The sequence below is a fragment of the Alexandromys fortis genome, unplaced genomic scaffold (genome assembly GCF_014885135.2).
Source record: "Alexandromys fortis isolate MF-2015 unplaced genomic scaffold, M_Fortis_MF-2015_v1.1 scaffold_333, whole genome shotgun sequence".
Lineage (NCBI taxonomy): Eukaryota > Metazoa > Chordata > Mammalia > Rodentia > Cricetidae > Alexandromys > Alexandromys fortis.
The window spans coordinates 122,473-131,420 of NW_026068330.1; positions in this window are offsets into that span (position 1 = coordinate 122,473).

The following is an 8,948-nucleotide window of genomic DNA, read 5'->3' on the forward strand; positions in this document are numbered from 1 at the left end:
TTTGCTCCTGTTATCATCCATTCCAGGATTCTTTTTTTCTTGTGGAACAATTGTAGTCCCTGCCTTTGATGAGCACATTTATGGTGATCTTTGAATCTCATGGAGATAATGTCAGATACATTCCTCTTTCAATATATATAATTTAATCATGAATGGAAAGTCATTGTGACATTAAAATGCCCTGGAATATGAACCAAGTGTAGGTGCAGGTCTTATTGCCCATCCTTCTATGAGGGTTCAGTGCCTCAGCTGGCTCTCAGCATTGAGGGTTTGGTTTCTTTATACAGTGTTACTGTAACTTTGTGGTAAGGGCAAAATCATGGTTTAGACACATCTTAATGCCTTCATATTTTAAACATTTAAATAAGAAGTTTATTCCTATAAATGATTTGATCATTTTTGACATAGATTTCTTTAAAGAAATCAGTTTACTCAAGTTTTTTCTTTATTTTCAGTCATGTTCATATCACAAAGTCACTGTAAAAGGTGTCCAAAGTTAGGCAAATCTTTGTCTTTCTTAACTCTAAAACTTTCATAGTGGCAAGAAAAAGAGATTGCATTGTGTCTTAATATCACAGTACCAGTGAATAAAATCCTAGGCCCTGTGTGGTGACTTTCAGTGTCTTCTGTCCTGGTCCTGCTGCAGTATGCTCGAGGCCTGAGAGAAATGAGCTAACTAGTCATGTCTTTGCCTACAGTTTATGTTTTCTGTTGGTGATGTTTTTGGAGAATTAGAGGGCAATATAAAGATGAAGCTACTAAATAATTAGAAATCTCCAATACATGAGGCAGGAAATTAACAGATTAGTAGTCAATGAAATATCACTCTCTCCCATGCAATTATAGACTGCATAGATGTCAGCCTGCAAGGGCACCTACTCTTCTCTGCTGCATTCACACATTACCCATCAGGTGTGTTATATACTGAATACCTGGCTCACCATGTGGGCTACTTTCTCTGGGGCAAAAGGTGAACTCCAGTGAGGTCTTCTCTCCCTCCCTTCACAGTCTGGCTCACCCTGAGTCTCAGTACTTCAGTATTTCATGAAAGTTAACACCTGGCAAGGAATGCAAATCTCTCCTGGATTAACCCAACTCTGGGTTGAAAAACCAAAGCTGGGTATGGGTATTCACTGGTGTGCAGCCATGGACAGACTTACTTCTTCATTCTTGCTTCTGATAAACCCAGCATGTGAGTTCCAAGGCTCAGTATGGGGCAGACTTCTATATTATCACCTATTCCAACCTTATCCTCTGCTTTCCTTTCTCCAGTTTTCCTGTCCCAGGATCTCATACTGACCTGCTCTTTCTCTGGGATTTCACAGAGCACTTCTGGCATAGGTGTGGGTTGGATCCGTCAGCCCCCAGGCAAGTGTTTTGAGTGGGTTGCAAACATTTGGTGGGATGATACTAAGTTCTACAAAACATCCCTGAAGAGCCGGCTCTCAGTCTCCAACCAACAACTGGGTATTCCTCAAGATCACCAGTTAACTCCCCTGAAGCTGGTCTCCATCAGTTTTTTAAGTATTAAGGGTGTCTTATTCCTAACCCAGGTGGTTTAGGGTTGTGTTTCCCCTCAGTCTTTGGCCTCAAATCCCCCAAAGAGCTGATTCCAAATTATTGCAACCTTCAGTAAAGGTTTGAATATTTGGAAGATTGCCATTCCTAGACAAACATTCATAAATTGAATCACTGGCCAAAGTGGCTTCATGTAAATCACAACATAACTTAGGCTACCGTCAAGGCTTGGTTGCTCTTTCACAATCTGATGGTTAAACCCTATTGTTAAAGACAACACATATATATCATTGGACACGGATAATTTGAGTAGGTACCTTACTGCAGGTCTTACCTACTGACTCCAGAGCAGTAGAAGGTACTTGGTAGGCTCTCAGAGGAGAAGTGTAATAATAAACCTAACAACAAACTGTAACCCACAATGCTGATCTGCCTGTTAGTTATGCTTGTGTATTCATTAGTGGCACAAATATTGGGGGAGTAATCAGCCATTTTTTATTGGATTTAAAGACAACTCCATGAATGTAAACCACGCTTGAAACTACTAGAACATTCTAGAACTTGTAGTGAGGTTGCTTGCAGGAAAACCAATGTTATGGTAAGGCCATGGTTTTCCACTTGTGGGGTGTGACCTATTTGGGAACTGAACAACCCATTCACAGCATTAAAAAACTCTTTCACAGGGTTCACATATCAGGTACCTTGCAAGTCAGATATTTACATTGATTCATAGTAGAAAATTACAGCTACATAATAGCCACAAAATAATTTTATGTTTAGGTGGTCACTACAACATGAGGAACTATATTAAAAGTTTGCAACAATAAGAAGGTTGAGGGCCAATGTGCTAAAGGAATAGAACAATAAAATAATTCCCAATCACATGCCTGTATACGCATATTAATCTATGCTTCACACAAGTATCATTAGTGTAGTTTTTTTCTTTCAGAATATGGGAAATAACATAGAGAATCTCATATGGACAATCTATAGAGCATGAGAAATATGAGAACACTCAGTTTTAAATCTGTTGTCTTAAACAAATGTTGTCCTCAGGACCCAAGGACTAATGTTGAAAAAGAGATAGGAAGACTTTAGTTGTCAGAGGTTTCGAATGAGTCAAAGGAAACAGTCTCTTCCAGACACAATAGGATTGATACACATATGAACTCACTAGACTTTAGAAGTAGACACAGGGCTTGCATATGTTCAAACAACATGGGATTCTACTGCCAAAAGGGGAAATAAACAGGACTCCCCATCCTAATGAAGAAACTATCTGCAATTGGTATGAACAATCCTAGAAAAATTAGGGCACTTCAGGGGAATTTCACTGGGTGAATTAAACACACTTCCCAATAGGTTTTATACTAACACCAATAAATCACACAGTGGTAGTTTTTGAAGATATTTCTTTAACTACATAAATTTATTTGGGCATTTTCTTGTCTTGCTGATCTTTTGACTACATTGTTCTGTTTCTGATTCTTGTGTTTTTGTGAGTCTCTCTCTCTCTCTCTCTCTCTGTGGGTGTGTGTGAAAGAGAGAGAGAGAGAGAGAGAGAGAGAGAGAGAGAGAGAGAGAGAGAGATATTCTGAGAGAAAAAGAGAGATTTTGACAGATTGGAAGAAAGTAAGGAAGTGCGATTTAGTTAGTAGGGAGGTGAGGAGTATCTAGAAGCAGTTCAGAAAAAGAATAAATATGGTCAGAGTATATTGCTTAAAAACAATTTTTTCAGTAAAGAAAATGTATTTCTTTACTAGAATCCCCCTCCAAAATTGTGTATTGAATTTTTCAATAAATGAGGGTATTGTGTATAGATTAATATGTTTATTAATGTTTCTGGCATGCACATGAACAAGCTGATTGGAGAGTTTCCAGTTTCTTGTCATGTTCCCACTGAACTATTGATTCCATCTCTTATAATCCAGTAGAATCTATGAAGATTTCTTAATGTTTTACTGTTCAGATGTTTTATCTCAACATGTGCAGAGTCATTATAGAAAAGTGCTTCCTTACAAATGTTCTTAAGCACAGACACACTCAAACAAATCTTTGTAACTGACATCAAAGATTATAATTCAGTTTCCATCCACTTATATCATATTGTCTTACATGACATCACCAGGACAGGATTCATGGTCCAGTGCAGATCTCTAAGATTCAAACTCTTCTTACTGTTGGTTCATTTTCATTTTCTCTAAGTCAAGTTGTCACTCATAATATATTCTTGGAAACACAGGCCTGTTTCAGTACTAAGTTTAAAATTGTTTCAGCTCGAAGAGTCACCCAGTCCTGAGATGCATCAGTATTTACTCATTTATACCAATGTTCTCACTCATTTGTACAATAATGTGCAGTTATTTACTCTATCTATAAAACAATGCAAAATGAGTGATTTACCATGAACAGAAATGAATTGGATCATCTTCTTCAGTTGAGAATGTCCAAGATATCACTATTTGACACAGACAATGACTTTCTTGTTCTTGATGATACTGATTCATGAAATTCTTGAATTTTCTGAGGTGAATAACCTGAAGATCATGTTTGTAACTTTTGTTGGAGGAAATTGTACAGCTCCCTAGAAACAAATCCAAACTTTTGTTCCTGCACCTGAGGTATATGACCACTGAGGAAATCATGCTGTATCAATCTTTGAGTGAATCAGAGAGAGGAGGTCAGAACTAGGTTCCAGATACAATCCTTTTTTCAAAGAGTGTTATGAATAGTGCAAATGGTTCTCAGGACCTTGAGCAATGTTGAAAAGCATCAATGATAGCACAGTGAAAGAAAGAACTACTGAGAATTCTGATGAGTGAAAGCGAGCCCAGGCAGAGAAGTATGGAAAAATACACACAGTAAAGTGTGAGTGAGAATGCTAGACATCAATGTGTGCATATATTTTAAGGAAACCTTTGGCCAGCTCAACACACATTGCTGCAGCTCAGCCTGTATTGTGATCCTCACATTTGTTTAACTTAGGGAAAAAAAACGTATACCATATTTTTATGATGTCACTGTGTCTAGACTTTAGTATATAAATCCAGTGATGAGAGGGAAATATTTTTGTAAATACACATTTCTCAATCAGTCAAAATTCCTGCACACACACACTCAAATAGCAACTTGCATCCTATGATGCTGTGCTATGAAGCACACCATCTTGCACTTTACCCAGGTGAGCAGAGATGCTGAAATCCAAGGGGAACACCACCACCTCCAGCATCCTGGATTGTAGGGATAACTGTTCCTCTATATGAAAAGAAAATCTTGTCCTCGGGGTGTTTCTCAATGTTCTGACACCCAGAGGACATCATATAAATTCTGACTTGTGATTGAAGAGAAGCCATGTATTGAACAGGTCCCAGTTTCCTCTATCCTGAAATATTAGGTCCATATGATTTGTGATCCTGAAATTAGAGCAAAACATATGTGAATAGCCTCACTTTTTATAGCAAATTTTTTGTTTTAGTCTGTAAAACTGCATTTATGGAATTTCACCACACATGCACACAAAATATTACATAGTGCTGCTAGCTTCTCTCATTCCTGGGAGCACAATCCAAAACAGTCTTCATCAGTGAAAAAATTCGGCTCCTAAAAAGCTTTACTAACACATTCTCTGCCAGACATTGTCCAACCAGATCTGTGTCTTCATACCTGAAATACCAGGTCTAGATATTGGCAATACCTGGTATTTGAACTATTGATCATAACTGAGTCAAGGTAGAATAGAAACATACTTATGAACCCTGTTAAAAGTGCAGCATGAGAAACAGATTGAGTCATGGTATACAACCTGTGAGTGTCTTCTTATTCATCTTGGTTTGTTATCTAACAGGCCTTGAGGACAAAAGGGAAAAAGTGTTGAAAGAAAGCTGTGTATGAGGCTTTTTAACAGGAATGGAGACTGCCTTCTGGGGGAATTTTTTGATGAAAAAACTCAACTTTATCCCAGAGTATGGGAATATGGAGAATTGGGTTGTCAGGGAAGATATCATAATTTGTATTAAGTTACAAGGTTCTATCATACAGTTAAGTTAGTAGAAACATGGCCCTATCAAAATTTCTAGAGCACTTGCCTAACTACTATGTGGGTCATCAAAGGAAGGACACTTGCAGGAGATGTGTTAACGGTAACCCTTGAGATAAGTCAGAAATCCTGTACCTCGAGACATCTCCCAGATAAGCTTAAGTAGAAAGCAGGAAACTTTTGCTGTGTGCAGGGAAACCTCCATGTTGCCCAACTTAGAGAATTCTTCCAGGCTATGGTAGACTGTAACATCTGATCAGCCAGCAATGTCTTCCAACACATTCACTAGATTTCTACTTTCTTCTTCATATATTTTTCTGACGTTGTTAACGGATCTATAGGTACTACAGAGGTGCCTCCTGTACTGTTGGCTCCTGTGTCTGGAAACAGGTGGGAGCGTGAACTAAGCTCAAGACTGTGTGGTTCTCTGACTTCAGGTGTTCTGCCCCAGGTATAGATACTGAAGGCAGCCAAGATTCTGCTCTTTCCTGTGGTCACCATGTTACAAGGGGGAATTGCTAGAGTTGGATACATACAACTGTCACCAGGATGAAACCTAGTTCTGAGAGGGACATTGATAATTATATAGGTATAGCATAAAATCAATTTATGAAATATCTATTCAGCATCTCCAGGTTAATCAAAATCCATTTACATATGCAGCTGAACTCTGTATTTAATGCCTATTTATAAATTAAAATAGACTGCGCAAATTCAGTGCAAGCCATGACAAATCAACTTGCAAAGGAGCAAAGGACCATCAGGGGGCACAATGAAGCTAAAAATTTCCATTATAGAGATGGGGTGAAGTGTGGAGGGATTCTGTATTCTTTGTGGTTTCCTTTCTTAAAATCTGTTAACTGACCTGCACCAGCTGTGATTGACATATGATGTTTCCATGGTCATACACAGTAAAGATACCTTGTCAAACTGCCCACCAGTTTGTATATCTAAAATATCATTCAGTCTTATTTACTTTATACAGTTTTTTTTTAAATGTACAATATATTCTGATTACTGAATCTCCTCCCCAATTTCACACCCTCTCCTTCTCTCTGTAGAAAGCAAACAGTCAAAAAAGAAAAATTAAAATAAAATACATTTATGTAAGAATTAAAAACAGGAACTTACACTCACACAATAACAACACTCAAAATGAAGTTATGTTATATTGGTAAAAGTTGAGTAAGACTTAAGAAATAATGCACAATGTGAAATCAGAGAAAATATCTGTAAAATATTGCATTTATTCTGTGTTAGCCATCTACTGCTAGAATCGTGTCCAGTCCTGAGTGAAGTAAGTACAGCCAATAACACTTCAACAGAGAAAAAAACATTTCCTTTGCAAGGAAGTATCAATTATAGAACTTCTTGGTTAAGGAATGAAAGCCTGTGTCCATGTTCTTCTCCCAACATTGAGATCCCATTAGGAGCAAATCTGTGCAGACTCAGCACACTTTCCAGTCTCTGTGACTTCATATGTGCATCAGTCCTGTAGTATCTGGAAGACACTCTTTCCTTAGAGTTATGCTAAGAATAACTCTTTCCTAAGAGTTATTCTAGCTCTTAAGATTTATTCATATTTTAAATCCTTTCTCACAAACAAGGTCTAACTATTGAGGTAATGTAAACAAATAAGGACATTGGCAATACCTCATACTGTTCTCAACACCTGTGGGGCCTCCCTGGTTATTAAATCATAGAGAACTGTCTTGTGCCCATACAGAGGTGTTCATTAATAACTCATTGTTTCTGGGAGCAGAACAGGTCACCCATACAACTATCTGTGTTCAAATACTCATTAGTTCATTAGAAACCAACTTTATACTAAACAGGAAATTCTCCCTGCTGGGTAATTTTTCTTCTGTAGCATGGAGCTAGGCAGCCTGAATGGAGAGAAAAGACATCAATAATCTTATACAGTAGCAGACATCATGGTCTACAAATCTCACTCATGAGCTGTCTAACCCATTTCTGGAAGCTTATATCTCTTATATCCATAGGACACTATCAGAAAAACCGCAGGGGCAATGCTAATAACTGAATGTAAAGTTTATTTAAATCTCACTAGTTTTCATGCAATTTTCTTTAAAATAAAATTTTTTTTTGAGACAGGGTTTCTCTGTGGTTTTGGAGCCTGTCCTGGAACTAGCTCTTGTAGACCAGGTTGGTCTTGAACTCACAGAGATCCGCCTGCCTCTGCCTCCCAAGTGCTGGAATTAAAGGCGTGTGCCACCACCGCCTGGTTAAATATAATTTTTGATAATAATACTGTATCAATAGATCCATAAAACTACACCAAAATCTGAACACAAATTCATTCAGTCAACACATTGAAAATCTCAAATGTAAAATTAGGCACCTAGGAAATCTTCCTCATTCCCTGAAATTTTGTTATAAAAATAACTTTATAATTTAAATTTCTCTTATTACATAGTCTACTTGTCTTTACTTTCATATTTTTGCTTTGTTATGTCATGTAAATGCATTTTATATCTTTTACATTTATATGTTTACTTATGTTTCATGATCCTCATTTTAATATATTTTCTTACAACTTAAATTGTGTTTCTCTTACACCAACACTTAATGTCTCCATTTTGCAAATGATTTCATGTTTGAAATTCTGTCTCCTGTGCTTTCCTGATCTCCTTTCAGTTTATCTATATTTTAGTATATCCTTGACCTTAATTCCTCAAATCCCAATGGCCAATTTTAAGTCTCTTGGTTTATATAAATTAAACACAGAAACATAATAGTCACATCTTACAATCACATATAAGTGAGAATATGTAGTATCTGTCTTTATGGTTTAGTGTGACCTCACTCAGCATATTTTTTTTTCAGTTCCACCCACTTATCTATAGATTTCTTAGCTCATATTTTACTTCTGCTGATTATTCCTTTGTTTATACAACCAACATTTTCATTATATATTTGTTCTTTGTTGGAAATATAGGTTTGTTCCATCTTCCAGTCGCTGTTAATCGAACACTAATAAACATGGACACAGAACTGACTATATAGAGTCACTGACCACATGCTTGGGATGGATATGGCCGGGCCACAGCATGGTTTTATTGATTAATATTTGTAAAATTCTAAAAACTGATTTCCCATGTAACTACACTAATTTATTCTTACATCAACCTGTAAAAATCTTTCCCCAGCTCTTGCTTGCATTTACTGTACTTTGTTTTTTGTTTATAATTATTCTCAGGTAAAAAGAGAACAACAAAGTTGATTCAATTTACATTTCACTATGCGATGAGGAGTTTAGTTGTAGGGCATAGAAAAACCAACCTTGAACTGAACAGGAAATTCTTCCCGCTTGTTAAGTTTTCTTTATTTTTTTTTTAATATAATTTTTTTATTGAAAAAAAAAAAGATTTCC